Source organism: Mastomys coucha, unplaced genomic scaffold (assembly GCF_008632895.1).
Source record: "Mastomys coucha isolate ucsf_1 unplaced genomic scaffold, UCSF_Mcou_1 pScaffold6, whole genome shotgun sequence".
Lineage (NCBI taxonomy): Eukaryota > Metazoa > Chordata > Mammalia > Rodentia > Muridae > Mastomys > Mastomys coucha.
Genome location: NW_022196912.1, coordinates 4525175 through 4543623, shown reverse-complemented (window position 1 = coordinate 4543623; position 18449 = coordinate 4525175). Strand labels below are relative to the sequence as shown.

At 45.7% G+C, this 18449-nt stretch overlaps 1 protein-coding gene and 2 pseudogenes across 3 annotated transcripts in view; 2 read left to right on the top strand and 1 right to left on the bottom strand.

The window, feature by feature from the left end:
* The window catches only part of Ston1 (stonin 1), a 60434-nt gene that overhangs the window by 7229 nt on the left and 34756 nt on the right, over window positions 1-18449 (top strand). The window contains exon 2 of one of the 3 annotated variants that reach the window (XM_031357663.1): window positions 12291-12459. The exons of 1 other annotated variant lie outside the window; for it this stretch is intronic. The gene's annotated coding sequence lies outside the window, so the exon portion shown is untranslated. Of the gene's footprint in view, window positions 1-12290; window positions 12490-18449 lie in introns of all 3 variants that reach the window. One more of the 3 variants, XM_031357664.1, reaches the window with a different exon arrangement.
* LOC116080430 lies at window positions 1281-2070 on the bottom strand (annotated as a pseudogene).
* Window positions 6917-12271, top strand: LOC116080956 (annotated as a pseudogene).

Sequence of the window (18449 nt, the reverse complement as noted above, 5' to 3'; positions counted from 1 at the left end):
ACATCATACCCTTCTACTCTATCACTGTCACATCATACCCTATACCCTTCTGCTCTATCACTGTCACACCATACCCTTCTGCTCTATCACTGTCACATCATACCCTTCTGCTCTATCACTGTCACATCATACCCTTCTGCTCTATCACTGATATATCATACCCTTCTATTCTATTATGGTTGCATCCATACCCTTGCACTCTATCACTGGGCACATCATAGCCCTCTATTACTCTCATATTATACTCTTCTATCACGGTCACATCATATACCCTTCTGCTCTATCACTGTCACATTGTATCCTTATATTCTCTTTGTCTCACACTGTAAAGGCTCCTTCCTATCTCACAGGCCTGGCATTTATGTACATTTCTTCAGCTAATAGATACATGCATGTAATGATGTGTGTTTCATTGGATGAGAGACACTGATGCCATTTGTCTTTTAGAGCCTGAATTACTTCACTTAACCTTTTCCAGTACCCATTTTTCTGCAAATTTTACTTCTTTAGTTCCTTCCTTCCTTCCTTCCTTCCTTTCTTTCTTTCTTTCTTTCTTTCTTTCTTTCTTTCTTTCTTTCTTTCTCTCTTTCTTTCTTTCTCTCTTATTTTTTTACAAGTAAACAAAATTCTGTTGCATATACGTACTACATTTTCACTACTCATTCATTTGTTGATGGCCATCTGGGCTGAATTCAGTTCCTACCTGTTAGGAACAGAGCAACAGTGAGCATGGCAGTCAACTGTCTCTGTAGTAGGATATAAAGTACCTTTTGAAATATATCCAGGAGTTGGCATAGCTGGGCTGTATGATATCTATATTTTTAGTTTTTTGAGCCATCTCTGCCCTGACTTCTATAGTGATTTACTATGGAGAACTATAGCTTCTGTTCTCCCCAAGTGTAGGGGAGTGTTCCTCTCCCCTCATCTCACAATTTGTTACTGGTTTCTTGATCATAGCTAATCTGACTGGGAAGAGACAGAAACTCAAAGTAGTTTTAATTTGCATTTTCTGATGGATCCAGGTGTTGAATACTTTCTTAATTGAATTAAAAACACATTGATTAATTGATTGATGTGTGTGTGTGTGTGTGTGTGTGTGCACTTGATATTGTTGGTTCTTTGATTCTAGAATGTGGGTTCTGGGATTGGACTCAGGTTTTCAGGTTTGTTTTTGTTTTTGTTTTTTTTGTTGTGCTTTTCCACCTTTTAGAAAACCAAACCTAGGTTTGGCACACGCCCCCCCCCACTCCCTCTTCCACCACAGCTGTAATTTAAATAACTTAGAGACAGAATTGGAGGGGACAGAAAAGGGGCGGGAAGGAGGGAGAAGAGCCTGAGTGCCCCAGTGCCCACCTCTTGTCCAACTTTTTCTTGGCTGCCAGCTTGTTGTTGGCTCCCCTGCATGTTTCTTGGCTGTGGGACCTTCAGGACCTCCTAGGACCCCCTGTGGTCACAGCGGCTGTGGAGGAGGCTGCAGCCCCAGGCCAGGTCCCCAGTAGCTTCAGCCCTCCCACTTCTGGTTCCACTAGCACGCACATGCCCATGGATCTCTGTAAGCAGAAGGCGCAGCCGCATACTCTTTCATGGGTCTCTGAAAGCAGACAGCCTGCTTCCTGGTTGAGTGCAGAAGCCTGCTTCTGGGTTAGGGTGGATCAGCAGGCCCTTGATGCTCAGCAGTGTGCGCTGTGTGCCTAGCACAACCGTTCAGTCCCTTGTGGGCACTTTGGCACAGATCTGGCCGTTGGCACTTACATTTAGTAGATCTTAGTCACATACCTCGTGGGTAGGTGGAGAGGCAGAGAGGTCCTTGCCCAGAACAGACCCCAGACATAGGGGATCCCTGTGGGGCCCTCCATGGTGACCTGCAGGTCAGTGAGCTCCTTCGCAGTGGGGAGACTTTATTGCCATCAGGTGGGTCCTCTGTCAGTGCTGTCCCCTCCTTGTACACTAGGTAGATGATGTGGGGAGGCAGATACCATATGTTGGAGTTCATGACTTCAGCAGGCTAGAGACATGGAGGGTAAATGACACTTTAAAAATATTTACTGGCCATTTGTATCTCCTCTTTTGAAATGAGAACTGTTTAGCTTATTGGCCCATTTATTGATTGATAGTTTTCCTTTTTCTTTTTCTTCTTCTTCTTTTTTTTTTTCGATTTTGGTATTTAGTTTTTGTAGTCTTTGTGAGTTCTGTGTATTAGTCTTTGTGTATTCTGTGTAGTAAGTTCTTGCCTGAACCACAGGTAGCAAAGATTTTCTCTTATTCTGCAGGGTCTCTGCTCACTGTGCTGATAAAAATGTATTTTGTTGTATAGGAGCATTTTAGCTTCATGGAACCTCAATTGTTAATGCTTGGGGCTGTTTCTTGTGCTATTGGAGTTCCTCTGTAATAATAGGTCTCTGTTGAGAAGTGTTTTACCTATACTGTGTCCTAGGTGTTTTTCAATAGCTGTGTTTACTTCTAGATTTATGTGTTTATTATTTGTGTATATTTGTGTATATTTTTGTGAATGTATGACACATATATTCAGGCACCCATGGGGGGCAGGAAAGGGTTTCAGATCCCATGGAGCTAGAGTTACGGGTAGTTGTGAGTCACCATATCGGGGCTAGGCAACAAACGTGAATCCTTTGGGAGAATAGTACATGCTCTTAATTGCCAAACCATCTCACCAGCCCCCCATCCTCCCTTCTAAATCAGGAATAATAAGGAAATCAGGTTTGCAACAGTCCTCTGCCTTCTCCAACTCCACTTCAGCTCTAAGTCACAAGGGAAGACAAATAGACTTTGGAGTTAAGCAGAACTTGACCACAAAGCAAACTTTGCCACCAACTAGATGTACATCGTAGGGCGAGTCATTTATCATCTTTACATTTTCCTCTGTAAAAAACAGTAACGAGAAAGCCTACCTCAATAAGTGTATCCAACTCCAAATGACATGACAGGAAATAGTAAGTACTGGGCATATGTTAAAATTCACAAACAGCAGTTGCCTCCCTTGCTTCCCTTGCTGAGATTCTCTCAAACAGGGACTGTGCCCCTGAGGTCATGGTCACGCCTCCAAATAGTAATCAATTTAGAATGCTCTTAGATGAGTTTCCTTAAGATTTCGATCTGACCCTTTGGCTCTCTTGGCGTTTAACTGCTGGGCTTTTTTTCTGATTGTGGTCACCAAGGAATCCTGTCCCTCTAACCAGAATCACCTCTTCGCTTTATTTGTCTCTGTGTTTGTCTTTTAAGGAAACGAACCCGTAATTTTCTTTGTTATTCATGTTAATGTTTTAAATGCACTAGTCTCTTAGCTGGTATTTTTGTGGTAGGGCCATGAAGGGGCTGAGTCATAGGACAGGAGGAGGGGTAGAGCGTGCATGAAGGAAGATGTGGCCAGAGGAGGAGGAGGAACTCAGCTAGCTATTCCTTGAGAAATTCTCAAGACCGAAAATATACCTATATTATAATCATCACTTACTTCAGTCCTCTGGCGTCTATATTTGGCTCAGAGAATGTTGAGTTTTGCAAGATTCTTACTAACCACCAAGCTGACTTTGGACTGAATTCAATCCTTGGGACCCATGTGGTGGAAGGGGAGAACTGAGTTTTATAAGTTGTCCTCTGACCACTGATATACTGCCCCACCCCTCAGCACACAAATACATAAATATAATTTTAAAAGAAGATATAGAGAAGATGATATCTATGTGTGTTCTTAAGTAGATGAAAAAAAATCATTATGAAAACAAAATGTGATTGGGATTATAGATACATTTCCATTTCAATATCTGTGGCTCATGCATTAAAAATAGCCTTTCTACTGTGGAGTTAAGTAAGCCAAGGGCTTTGTGGAAACAGCACTGAGAATCTAATTTAACACAGCCATGACCCAGGAATACGGGCTGGCACACTGGCCATGGCTCATCCCCTTTGATGCTCTTTCTCCCCTAGTTCACCACAAACCATATTCAAAGTCAATTTGAAAGGTTAGAAAAATGAAAAATGAAGTTACAAGTCTTGTTTTCTTTTTCTTTTCTCTTCTCTTTTTCTCACCCCATTCTCCTTTTTCTGAGACAGGGCCTTGCTACCTATCAAAGTGGCTCCTTCCCTCTGCCTCCCCAGAGCTGGGATTACAGAGATGATCACCAGTGCCCAGCTTAAACCTTGCTTATGTTGACCTCATTTTAGCATTAATAGAGAGCAGTGTTTTAATCTGCAAATCTTTACATCCAGACCTATCCCACCCCCCTGAAATATGCAGCTTCAGGTCTATTGTTCATTTGTGGCTTGAAACAGTGTCTCTGCCAAGCATGGTGGTATCCAGTCATGGGCAGGTGTCCATTTGGTCGGGTGCTCCTAATTGTTTTTTTTTTTTTTTTAATTTATTCTTCTCTCATATAATACATCCTGACCACCACCTCTCTCCCCTCCCCTCCTTCCAGTCCTCACCACCTCCTCTTTCCCCTAGATCCACTGCTCCTCTGTTTACCTTCAGAATAAGAGGTGCTCCTCACAGTAAGAAAAAAATACCTTGTAGGAGAAGTGACCAGAGCATGGCTGAGAATCAGATGGCAGTCCTGTCTTCTGTGAAGGCACAGACTTGCCCTCCAATGAGAAGGGACTCTGTACTGACATCATCCTCTTGTCAGTCATCTTTGAGTATGAGCTGTATGGAGTGCTAGGGTTGGGCCAACTTCCACTGCCCCTGCTTGACACATTCCCCTCTTCTGCCACATGTTTTTATTTAACCTGTCACATGTGCTCTCCTTGTGGTCCAGCTTCCCTGTCAGCTTGTCCATCAGACTAGAGGGGAGTCTTTGCCCAACTCCCACAGAGGCACTAGAGAGGCTCTGTACTCTGTGCATGTAGTAGCCTCTCCTCACAGGAGAGAGTTTTCTAAACTTCTGGGAGCTTAGCTCCAGGCTGGGTCCTCCCTGCAGCAGCGACTGGGGCTGGAACATCAGCAGGGGCAAGAATTGATCTTTTGAGAGATTAAGGTTGCTTTCTAAGGTTTACCTGTCTTGACTCTAAGTTACTCTGAAGTCAGAGCTGCAGGCCTCTGGGTGAGTTAACCCCTGCTGCTTAATAGTGAGGGGATTAAGTAAGGGTTAATTGCCCAGAAACCTCCCATCTCCCTTGCCAGGCAGGAGGGAGGTTTGGAGCAATAAACTTATTGAAGTAGGAGAAGAGAGTCATGTATGCAAAAGGAAAAACTTTTACCCAAGCAAATATGCATAAACTCATGTACATTCACATACATACGTATACATATATACACATACATTTACACACATTGAAACACATGTTCATACGTACATTCACACACATTTTATGCATACACATTCACACACACATTGACACACACACACATTTATTATCACGTACTTATTTGTTGGGCCCGACAATCTGTTGCATCAACTTACATACTTATACATCCATACTTAAGCACCAGTGCAGAAAGAACTCACTCATTCTGAATGAAAAATAAGGTTCGACCTTTATTGCATAGAGAAAGTAAAAGTTTCCACCTTTTCTGTCTCATTGTGAGTGAAGTCTGCTCTCCCTGCAGCGCCTTCCCAGTCGCTTCTCTCCTCCTGCCTGCTTAATTCTTCTCTCTTCTTTGTCTTTCTCATCTGCTCAGCTCCTCATCTCTGTAAAGCTTCTATTCTGCTTCCACTCTTCCTCTCCGTTCTTCTGCCTACTGCCTTCTGCCTTAATTTCAATTCTCTTTCTGCGCTTTCCCAGGACACATGATCACATGGTATTCCAATTATCAAAAGCTCACCACAAGTTTAAACATAAGTTCAAATAATAAATTGAATAAGAAGTTTACAACAGAAGTATTTATGTTTCCATTAAGATTAGTTATCTAGCTAGAAAATCATTAACTAGTTCCACAGATTCATTGAGAGTTTAGAACTATAATTCTTGTTCATGAGTGTCTACTACTATAATTCTTATGTCTAAATTAACACTAAGGTTTTGTATAGATAAACCCAGTCAACATTTTATCTTATGTCCTTGCACCTACAAGAAACCATTCGTTCCTTTTATAACCTTTGTTAATTGTCTTATGGCCTAGAAAAATATATTTCTAAATAGTAAATCTGTATACCTTCTTTCCATCTAGTTCAATTAACTTATGACACATCAAGAATTGCAGAGTCCCAGTTGCAGCTTTTATATCACAGAGAGTTCTAATAGTAGTCCTTATTATAAAGGGCTTAATAATTACTAGTATAATTCTTAGGAATTCTTACAGAATCATCACTAGGGATTAAGAAATCATCTATCTGTCTGTAAAGCATTACTGCAAGACAGTACATCTTTGTTGATCTACAGAAAATCTGCCCAATAGAGTGGGCTAAGATGCAGGGAATGTTAGATTAATTTAATAATGACAGGAAAGACTTATCAATAGCAGGAATCAGTCTTGAGACTTGTCCCTCAGGTCTTGCCTCCAAGGGCTCATTCTGAAAGGGAAAATTAAAGCTTTGGACCTGTGCTGACTAGGAAGAAAAGTTATAGGCCTAAGAATCCTTCACAAGCTGGCCCACACAGGCCTGGGAATGAGCAAGTAAGCTGTTAGATATCATAAGAGCTGGCAGGTCAAGAAGACACAAAATTATAAACATAGAGAAAAACATGTCTAGGCAAACAAGGACATGTCTAGGCATGCAAGGACCGTGCCTGGGCAGGCTCTGAGTAATGGGCCTTCTGACCCCTTAGATATGGTTTGAGGTCAGCAGAGAAAAAAATTGTTGACTCAGATAAGTACCACCGACAGAAAAACCACACATTGCTTTTAGGAATTTCACGCTTTAGACTGTATGTATTTTTAAACCAGCCAATCATGTGTAACCACACTGATGCCTTTGTTCCCCTAGACCCTTTTCCTATATAAACCCTTAACTTTTGAGTCTCATGGTCCATTTCCCATCTTCTGTGAGAGTTTGGGAGTCGGCCCAGAGCTCCACCATTAAATACTGCCTCGTGCAATTGCATCAAGCTGGCCTCTCGTGTTTCTTTGGGTGCACACCTTCCCGAGACTTGAGTGTGGGTCTCCCTTCGGGGGTCTTTCATTTGGGGGTTCATACGGGATCACGTGACACCCAAGAATCCCGAAGACCTCTTGGAGGTACATTTGTGTGAGTGTGCGAGCCTGTGTTATACTTGAAGTTCGGCGCCACTAAGTTGTGTTTTTGGTTTTGGTTTATGGGCCCAGCAGCTATAAGAACAAGCTGCAAGCAGGAATCCTGGATGTTGTACCTGGGGTAGCGGGAACCCTGGGTGTTGTACCTGGGGTAGCGGGAACCATGGATGTTGTACCTGGGGTAGCGGGAAGACAAAACAGTTTGACTGTTGGTCTTTTGAACAAGGGAGACGGAGTTCTCTTCCTTCCGAGGAGGGAGTAAGGGATCTTACTCCGTCAGAGGTGGCATTTGACTGGTTATTTAAGACCAGGTTTGGATGAAATTGTCTAGATATACTAGTTTCCTTTGTTTGTGCAGTGTTTTTGCTTTTGTTTCTTTTGATTTTTGTTATGGGGCAGACTATGACAACTTCTTTATCTCTGACTGTGGACCATTGGAAAGACGTTAGGGAAAGAGGACAGAACCTATCAGTAATAGTGAAGAAGGGACCCTGGAAAATCTTTTGCACCTCTGAGTGGCCCACTTATGGGCTGGGATGGCCACCAGAGGGAACTTTCGATTTACCTACTATCAAAGCCGTGAAGGCTGTTATTTTTCAGGAAGGACCAGGATCACACCCGGACCAGCAGCCGTACATTACGGCGTGGGAGGACTTAGCACGGTCTCTTCCCCGATGGATTCCCCCTTTTCTCCTACCCCGCCGCCCAGGTCCTAAGGTCTTGACCATTCAGAAAGGCTTGGCAAAAGAGAAACCAAAGTCGCAACTATCGAGGGAGGAGGCACACAATGTTCTGCCGCCTCCCCCTCCTCCCCCAAAGGTATACCTGGCCATAGAGGAACCTCCGGAATGGCCCATTCCCCCTCCTTATCCTCCTCCAGTAGAATTAGAGCCCAAGCCTCAGCCATCGGCATCCCCGGCCCCCTCTGCACCCACAGCACCGATCGAAGGAGGAGGCGGACCATCAGCGGGAACCCTCTCTGGTGTCTGCTGATTCCACAGTAGTGCTACCCCTTAGAGCAGTTGGACCACCCCCAGAGAATCAGCATGGCTTACAGCTTTTACAGTACTGGCCTTTTTCTTCCTCTGATCTTTATAACTGGAAGACTAACCACCCTCATTTTTCTGAGAACCCTGCTGCCCTTACAGGTTTGGTAGAATCTCTAATGTATTCTTATCAGCCCACCTGGGATGACTGTCAGCAGCTCTTGCAGACCCTGTTTACCACTGAGGAGAGAGAAAGAATACTCCAAGAAGCCTGGAAGAATATCCGGGATGCAGCAGGACGTCCAGTCCAAATTCCCGATGAAATGGAGGAGGGAGTTCCTCTGATTTGTCCTCAATGGGACTATAACACAGCACATGGTAGGGAGAGGCTGTCCAATTACCGGCGGGCTCTTGTGGCAGGTCTCAGAGGTGCCGCAAGACGGCCCACTAATTTGGCTAAGGTAAGAGAAGTCATGCAGGGGCCAACAGAGCCCCCATCAGTATTTCTAGAGAGGCTCATGGAGGCCTATAAGAGGTATACCCCTTTTGATTCCACATCAGAGGGACAGCGGGGATCTGTGATTATGAGCTTTATCCATCAGTCAGCCCCTGACATCAGAAAGAGGTTACAGAGGATAGAAGGGTTGCATGACCTCACCCTACAAGATGTGGTTAAGGAGGCTGAAAAAGTATAGCATAAGAGACAGAAGAGAAAAAGGAAAGGGAGAAAAAGGAAACAAGAGAGGAAGAGGACAGGAGAGACAGGAGACAAGAAGAAAATTTGACTAGAATACTGGCCGCAGTGGTTGATAGAGACAGAAATAAAACAGAGAGGACTAGCCAGACAGGAGGCCTGGGTGGCGAGAGAAGGCAGGGGCCAAGAAGACCCGGAAGAGAAAAATGGCGACCACCCCTCGAGCAAGATCAATGCTCATATTGCAAGGACAGGGGCCACTGGGCCAGAGATTGCCCAAAGAAAAAGCAGAAGGCCAAGATACTGACATTCGGGAGTGATGAAGATTAGGCTCGGCTCCCCTCCCTGAGCCTAGGGTAAACTTAAAGGTGGAGGGGGCTCCAATAAGCTTCCTGGTTGATACAGGAGCAGAATATTCAGTGCTAAAACCCCCATGGGAAAACTAAGAGATAAAAAGACGCTTGTGGTTGGGACTACAGGACAGAAATTATACCCATGGACTACTTCTAGGATTGTAGATCTAGGAAAAAGCCAAGTGACTCATTCATTTCTGATCATCCCTGAATGCCCCACGCCCTTACTGGGAAGAGATTTGCTGACAAAATTAAAAGCCCAAATTACGTTCTCTCCGTCTGGACTGGATTTGTCCTGAGGAACTGAAGTACCCAGTACCCTAGTGCTCTCTCTCCAATTAGGGGAAGAGTATCGGCTATATCAAAGCAAACCCAAAATACCCATCGAGGGATTGCAGAATTGGCTTGAACAATTCCCTCAAACGTGGGCTGAAACAGGGGAGATGGGAATGGCAAAACGGCACCCCCCCAGTGGTGGTTGAACTCAAGTCTGGAGCTACTCCCATAGGAGTACGACAATATCCCATGAGCAGAGAAGCTCAGGAGGGCATACGCCCACACATCGTCAGGTTGCTCCAACAAGGAATCTTAGTTCCTTGTAAATCTCCATGGAACACTCCATTACTCCCAGTGAAGAAACCAGGGACAAATGACTATCGGCCAGTGCAGGACCTTAGGGAAGTCAATGAGAGAGTGCAAGACATACACCCTACAGTGCCAAACCCTTACAACCTACTCAGCACTCTACCACCTGAACAAGTGCGGTATACAGTCCTGGATCTCAAGGACGCTTTCTTTTGTCTGAGGCTACACCCTAACAGCCAGCCCCTGTTTGCCTTTGAAGGCGAGACCCAGTAAATGGAAGAACAGGGCAGCTCACATGGACAAGACTGACTCAAGGATTTAAGAATTCATCCACCCTGTTCGATGAGGCCCTGCATTGAGACCTTGCCTCTTTCCGGAAAGATAACCCCCAGGTAACCCTCCTGCAATATGCAGATGATCTCTTGCTAGCCGCAGAAACTTAGGAAGAATGCAAATTTGGAACACAGAAGCTCCTGGCTGAGCTGGGTGAGTTGGGGTACCGGGGTTCAGCCAAAAAGGCACAATTATGCAAGACTGAGGTGACCTACTTGGGATACGCCCTGAAAAATGGACAGTGGTGGCTTACAGAAGCCTGGAAACGGACAGTGATGCAGATCCCAACCCCAACCACCCCTCGCCAGGTAAGAGAATTCCTGGGGACGGCCGAGTTCTGTAGACTCTGGATCCCGGGGTTTGCCACCTTGGCGGCTCCGTTATACCCCCCTGACAAAAGAAAAAGGGGAGTTCATTTGGACTAAAGAACATCAGTCAGCATTTGAAGCCCCTAAAAAGGCATTGCTACAGGCACCTGCCCTGGCTATACCAGACCTGAATAAACCCTTCATCCTTTATGTTGATGAAAGGAGAGGGGTGACTAGAGAGGTCCTTACCCAAACTCTGGGACCTTGGAAATGACTGGTGGCCCATCTGTCAAAGAAACTGGACCAGTGGCCAGTGGCTGGCCTTCCTGCCTGCGAGCAATAGCAGCTACAGTAAAAGATGCTGATAAACTGACTATGGGCCAGAATGTGACGGTGATAGCCCCCCATGCACTCGAAAGCATCGTCCGGCAACCCCCAGATCGTTGGATGACCAATGCTCGGATGACACATTATCAGAGCTTGCTGTTGACCGAACGAGTGACTTTCATGCCGCCCGCTATTCTCAATCTGGCCACTTTACTCCCTGAAGCTGACGAGACCCCAGTACATAGGTGCGAGGAGATACTAGCGAAAGAAACTGGGACTCAGTCCGATTTGATTGATAGACCATAGCCTGGGGTGATGACCTGGTTCACTGACAGAAGCAGCTTCGTGGTAGAAGGTAAGCGCATGGCAGGGGCGGCAGTAGTGGATGGGAAGACTACCATATGGGCCAGTAGCCTGCCAGAAGGAACACCGGCCCAAAAGGCAGAGCTTATCGCCCTGACCCAGGCCCTAAGACTGGCAAAAGGGAAGGCTGTAAACATTTACATGGACAGCCGATATGCATTTGCAACGGCTCACATTCATGGAGCAATTTACAAACAACGAGGGTTGCTGACCTCTGCTGGTAGAGATGTTAAAAACAAAGAAGAAATTCTCAGTTTGTTAGAAGCCATTCACATGCCCCGTAAAGTAGCCATTATTCATTGTTCAGGACACCAGAACGGGGAAGGACAAATTGAAAAAGGAAATTGGATGGCTGACCTCACTGCCAAAAAGGGGGCTCAAGGGCAAAATGACCCTCACAATAACCAGGAGAGAATTGGGAGGGCTGAGGGCCCCTCGGGGTGAGGTGCCTCTCTCCCCTGACGAAGGAATTGCATATTTGACTGACATCCATACTCTCACCCATTTGAGGCCGAAGAAGATGGTTGAATTAGTAAAAAGGTCTCCTTACCACATACCCAAGGTAAAAGAAGTAGCAGAGAAATTAGTAAAAAATTGTAAAGCTTGTGCTCTGACTAATGCTGGAGTCAACAAACGTCAAGAAGGAAAACGCCTGCGAGGAAATCGGCCTGGAACCTACTGGGAAATGGACTTTACCGACGTAAAACCTGCCCGTTATGGAAATAAATATCTTCTAGTGTTTGTAGACACTTTTTCAGGATAGGTCGAGGCTTTCCCCACCAAGAAGGAGACAGCCAATGTGGTGGCTAAGAAAATACTGGAAGAAATTTTTCCCCGGTTCGGGATACCTAAGGTAATCGGGTCAGACAACGGGCCTGCCTTCGTCGCCCAGGTAAGTCAGGGACTGGCCAGACAACTGGGGATAGATTGGAAATTACATTGCACTTATAGACCCCAGAGCTCAGGGCAGGTAGAGAGGATGAATAGAACCATAAAAGAGATCTTGACTAAATTGTCCTTAGAGACCGGAGGGAATGATTGGACAGCCCTCCTTCCTTTTGCATTGTTCCGAGTTCGGAACACCCCCGGTATTACCGGACTGACACCTTTTGAAATAATGTTTGGAACCTATCTATATTACTTTAGAATTGGGTGCATGCTCTGACGATTCCTTTATCCCCTCATCCTACCTTCTAGCTCGGCTAAAAGCTCTTGAAACAGTAAGGAAAGAAGCCTGGGAGCAGTTGAAGACATCTACACCGCCGGCGACTTGAGAGTGCCACATCAATTTGAAGTAGGAGACGCTGTCTTAGTGCGGAGACACCGATCTGGAAACCTTGAACCACGGTGGAAAGGACCATACCTGGTATTATTAACTACCCCTACTGCCGTTAAGGTAGACGAGATTCCTGCTTGGATCCATGTGTCTCACATCAAAAAAGTACCCCCAGAGATTAATCAAGATGAGTGGATCTTGGAAAAGACTAATAACCCTCTTAAGTTGCGCTTGCTTTGCAAAGCCAACCCTGAGCAAGCTCACTAACCCCCACCAGCCCGTGCTTTTGACTTGGCAGGTTATCTCCCAAACCGGGGAGGTAGCCTGGTCCACATCCAAAGTGGCTGTCCCCTATACTTGGTGGCCACCCCTAACCCCTGATGCCTGTGCTCTAATCGCAGGGCTAAGCACCTGGGACAGTGGTTGGAAAGATGTCCAGGCTTCCAAGAAACCAGATTTATCAGGCCCGTATGATCCCGGGTGCAGCTCCGCCTGGGCACGAGCAAATTTGGCCAAAACACCGTTTTATGTATGTCCCAAGCAAGATCGAGATGCACAAAAGTGTGGAGGGGTAGAGTCATATTATTGTAAGAACTGGGGATGTGAGACAACGGGAAGTGGGAGTCGGAGAACTTTATCTGCGGATCTCATACAGGTCCATACCAACTATTCCAGCTCCCCAGGAGCACGGGGATGTGCTAACACTGGATGGTGTGTTCCCCTGAGAGTCACTTTTACTAATAGAGGGAAGAGTCTGAGAACCTGGACCTCAGGTTTGCAGTGGGGAATGCGATATGAGATGAGGGGGGTTGATAAAGGATTCACATTTCAGATCAGGCTTAAAGTTACTAACCCACCATCTGTAGCAGTTGGGCCTAATTTAGTGCTGGCAGACCAAGTTGCTGTTCCCACAGCCCCACCTGTTTTGTCTTCTGGAGTGCCTGCTGCTATGCCTCCCATTCTTGTTCCTCGTAAGTCCACTGGAGAGAGGCTATTTAACCTAATTCAGGGAGCTTTCAAGGCTTTAAATGAGACCCAGCCGGCTATAACTAACCAAGGTTGGCTCTGCCTCAGGGCTGAGCCCCCTTACTATGAAGGTATCGCCGTATATGGAAGCCCAAATTATACTGAAGATGCTAATGCATGCGATTGGAACAGAGCGACCTGCCTGACACTATCTGAGATCTCAGGAACAGGGACTTGTGTAGGAACGGTCCCAGAGACTCATTACCACCTCTGTAATGACAGCTACCGAACCACGCAGACTACTGGCTATCTGAAGCCAGGGCTTGCCGCTTGGTGGGCCTGCAGCTCTGGCCTGACCCCCTGCTTATCATTGGCTATCTTTAATTCCAGTCAAGATTTCTGTGTCATGATATCCTTATATCCCCGAGTCTATTACCACCCTGATGATGAGGTTTTCCAGGTAGCGCAAGCTCAACCTAGATATAAAAGAGAAGCCATTACCGTCACCCTAGCCATCCTCATGGGGGTAACTGGAGTGGCAGCCAGGATAGGAACCGGGACAGCAGCACTAGTAAAAGGGGAAATGGGACTCCTACAGCTCCATGCAGCTATCCAAAAGGACCTGGGGGTGTTACAAGATACTGTTTCTAAATTGGAAGAATCCCTTGCTTCCCTATCCGAGGTAGTCATGCAAAACCGGAGGGGGCTGGACCTACTGTTTCTAAAAGAAGGGGGTCTATGTGTCACCCTTAAAGAAGAGTGTTGTTTTTATATAGATCACTCTGGAGCCATAAGAGACTCTATGCAGAAACTAAAAGACAGGTTAGAGCGAAGAAAGAAAGAACATCTAAGCACTCAAGGGTGGTATGAAGGATGGTTCGCTAAGTCCCCCTGGTTAACTTCTCTCCTGTCCGCCATTGCAGGCCCACTTATAATTTTGTTACTCATTCTAACCTTCGGCCCCTGCATTTTTAATAGACTCATAGCTTTCATCAAGGAAAGAGTTAGGGCTGTACAACTTATGGTGCTACGTCATCAGTATCACACCTTGCCTAAGGAAGAGTTTGAGACAGATATATAGTTCTATGATCAGAACTATGTAAAAGAAAAAAAGGGGAGAATGAAAGGGAAAACTGAAGCTTTGGACCTGTGCTGACTAGGAAGAAAAGTTATGGGCTAAGAATCCATCACAAGCTGGCCCACATAGGCCTGGGAATGAGCAAACAAGTTGTTAGATATCATGAGAGCTGGCAGGCCAAGAAGACATAAAACTATAAACATAGAGGAAAACATGTCTAGGCAAACAAGGACATGTCCAGGCATGCAAGGACGTGCCTGGGCAGGCTCTAAGTAATGGGCCTTCTGACCCCTTAGATATGGTTTGAGGTCAGCAGAAGAAAAAAATTGTTGACTCAGATAAGTACCACCCACAGAAAAACCACACATTGCTTTTAGGAATTTCACGCTTTAGACTGTATGTATTTTTAAACCAGCCAATCATGTGCAACCACACTGATGCCTTTGTTCCCCTAGACCCTTTTCCTATATAAACCCCTAACTTTTGAGTCTCATGGTTGGTTTCCCATCTCCTGTGAGAGCTTGGGAGTTGGCCGGGAGCTCCGCCATTAAATACTGCCTCGTGCAATTGCATCAAGCTGGCCTCTCGTGTTTCTTTGGGTGCACACCTTCCTGAGACTTGAGTGAGAGTCTCCCTTTGGGGGTCTTTCAGATGCACATGAAGAAAGAGGTTCTGAGAGTGGCTAAGTGGCACACTAACTTTACTGGCAGACCAAGTGGGCCAGGACACAGTTTCCTGACTTCCCGGCTCAGCCCCTTGTCTCGACAGCATGCTCTGTTTGCTAACAGTGCTGTATTCACACTGCAGCAAAGCTTTTCTGTGTGTGGCCATTGTACCAGAAGAATTTGCCTGGGAACCGATCCCAGACCCTTAGAGACTCAGAATTTGAGCCTTCACCCAAGCTTGATAGCAGCAGCAGCAGCAGCAGCTCCCAGTGCTTCAGACTTCCAAGGACACACTCATGCTGTGTGACTGTCCCTCTCCCCCATCTTTAAAGATTGAGAGGCTGTCACTTTACAGTCAAAACCTGAGGTAGGTGAAGGAAGCCTGAGCAGAGTTGCTGGCTCCTACCATATGCTGTCCTGGTAGCCACACTTCAGGAAAATCACAAAAAAGATGGAGCTATTTCTGTCTAGTATGAAGGTAGTGGGGACCGTGGTGGCAGACTTAAGATCCTGAGGATGGCAGCTGTCAGCCTGATGTGATGTCTGAAGTTTGATAAATACAGTAGAACTTATGTGTTCCCTTGGCAGTGAAGGAAGACTGCTGTCCCAGGCATAAAATGGCTCAGTGTGTAACTCAACATGAGTCAAGTCTCTCACTTCCCTCTGTGCCCAAGGGTCAAATCCTGCCCTTAACCTTCTAACAGGAAGATGAGGCTCTATTGCTCCTGAGTCCCGGGAGTTAGGCACAGAAAGCTGAAAGGATGCTAAATATGGCCCCCCATCCTGTTGGCTCACTTGGGACCCTGCATATCTCTCACAAGGCCTCTACCCCTGTATCTGGCAGAGTCTCTTCTTTGCACTAGCTGTCTACCTGGTTCTGAGGTAGTGCTTTGAGATCCCAGGCCACCTGGAGTGAATTTCCCCAGCCATCCATGCTGCTGCAATTCCCCTTTGACAGATAAACAGTTGCTCCCCTGTATCTTCCTGGGCACAGTTCTCTCCTCTTAGAGATCTTGTGAGATTAAGGGAAACTTACCTGGAATAAGGTACTTTTACCAAATGTTTCCTGGGCTCTAGGTTTTTAGCCCACACTAGGACAGAGAAGTCCTCAGGTGTGAGGAAGACTCCATCAGTCCCAGGTCTCAGTGGAGACTTGAGGACACACTGAGCCTTCTATAAGAAGTGCTTTTGGGAGCTCCAGCCTGGATTCTGGGCCAGTTACCAAACACACATACACTGAGCTTTCCTGGAACTACTTTGTGTTCCTCCCAGACTCACTGGGAGGACATTTACCAGGGACTTTGCTGTCCTAGTCCTTGACTGCACTAACCTATTTGACTACAGAGCCCCACTCCAAAGCATTGAGATTTTCATCAGTGGTTGGAGAAACAAACATGGTTTATCCAAACAGCACAGTGTTATCCAGTCTTGAAAGGGGCGGAAATTCTGATTCCTGCTTCAGTATGTATGAATCTTGAAGACACAATGCTAAGAGAAATAACCAGACTCAAAGGATGAATAGTGCAAGATTCCAGTTATAACAGGTCCCCACAATAGTTAAGTTCACGGAGAGGGAAAGTGAAGTGGTGGTTACAGTGGATGGCGGAGGTAGCAAGGAGTTACTGCTTTGTTGGTGTAAAATTTCAGTTAAAAAAGATACGATTCTGGAAATGGATGGTGGCAGTAATTAACTGTGTGTGTGTGTGTGTGTGTGTGTGTGTGTGTGTGTGTGTGTATGTGTTCATGTAGCACATGGCATACCATGTGTTTGGGGGTAAGATCTCTTGGGGTTGGTCCTTGCCTTCCACCTTGTTTGAGACATGGTCTCTTTGCTGCATGAGTCAGGTTTGCTAGCCCTTGGACTTCTTCTGTCCCAGTCTCCCATCTTCCTATAGGAGCATGCCGGGATTAAAGTTGCACTACTGAGTCTGAGTTCTCAGGATCCAAACTCAGGTCACACAGCTTGCATAATAAGCTTCTTTACAAATAGATACATCTCCCCAGCCCATAGATGTTCTTAAGGACAGGAAAATAACATGCTAAACAATGGTCAAATGGTAACATTTATATAATATATATACAATAAATAAATAACAATATATAAATATATATACATATGTATATATAGATAGATTTGTGTGTCTGTGTATAATGTGTATATATATACATTATTATAATATATATATATATATATATATATATATATATATATATATATATATCCATCCAGGCATATGCCACAAAAGTACCTGTGCTATCTGCTGGGTCTGTGGATGACATGAGTTCAGCTGGGTGTTACTACTCAGAGAATTCCCCTGTGACTGCAGATACGGTGATGGAGAATGCCATACCTGGAAGGTGTTGGTCAGAACACCCAAACCTCTGCCTCCATGCCTTTGTCCCAGGGTTCTACCAAGCAGCAAAGTGACATTCTGTCTATGCTCTGAACTGTCTCTTCTGCCATATTGCATCCGATAGAGCAATCAGGAGCCACCCAGAATCAGGGTGATAGGAAAGAACTTATCTTGATGGAGGAGGGGAAATGTGAGGCTTTGGCAGAATGGGTGGGGAGATCTTGAGGCCATTCCTCTTGGGGAAGCTACTGGCTCTCAGTGTGCTTGCAGGAGTCCTTGAGATCTTGAAAGTCATGCACTCGAGAGGGAGGCACTCACTTCTCAGTAGATTCCTTCTTGGGAGACAGAATCTTCATGGTTTGTAAGAGTTTGAAGGAATGTTGGCAATCCCTTGAGATTAAGGACTAGTTTAAATGTAGAGCCAGCAAGAAATGCAGAGCTATACGAATACCATTACCCCTACTCACCACTGGCTGATCTCCCTGCCTGACAGCATGGGGAACTTGTGCAGGGGGCCTCTGTGTGCAATGAGCAAGAGAAGAATGCGTTTATGGTGGAGAGATGGGTGTGGGAGCACCACCAAGCTGGGGGTGGGGGGATCACTGAGCTGGGGTTAGGGTTGGCTAGTGGCCAGTACTGAGAGCTGGCTGAGCCCTTGCTGGGCAGGGCTGGATCTGTTAGGAGCTTATGTGTCTTTCCTGGCAGAGCTATGCAAAGGCACCAGGGATGGCCTTCAAACACGCAGGAGTCACCCAGAGTTCAGAGACAGGGTCTGCACAATCAGAATATGAACTCCATGAGGTTAATAGGAGAGCCCCTGTCTTGGCAGATGTAGCCATTGGTATCTGATTGCACACAGCCAGTCTATTTTTCCATGCAAAATAATTTCAATTTCTTTGGTACCTTCTGATATATGATAGAAGTCACATGTGTCTTGCAAGTGTTCTCCAAACATATACATATGAATATTATTAATATCTATATTTGAGACCAAGACATCAATGGAGGCTTATCTTT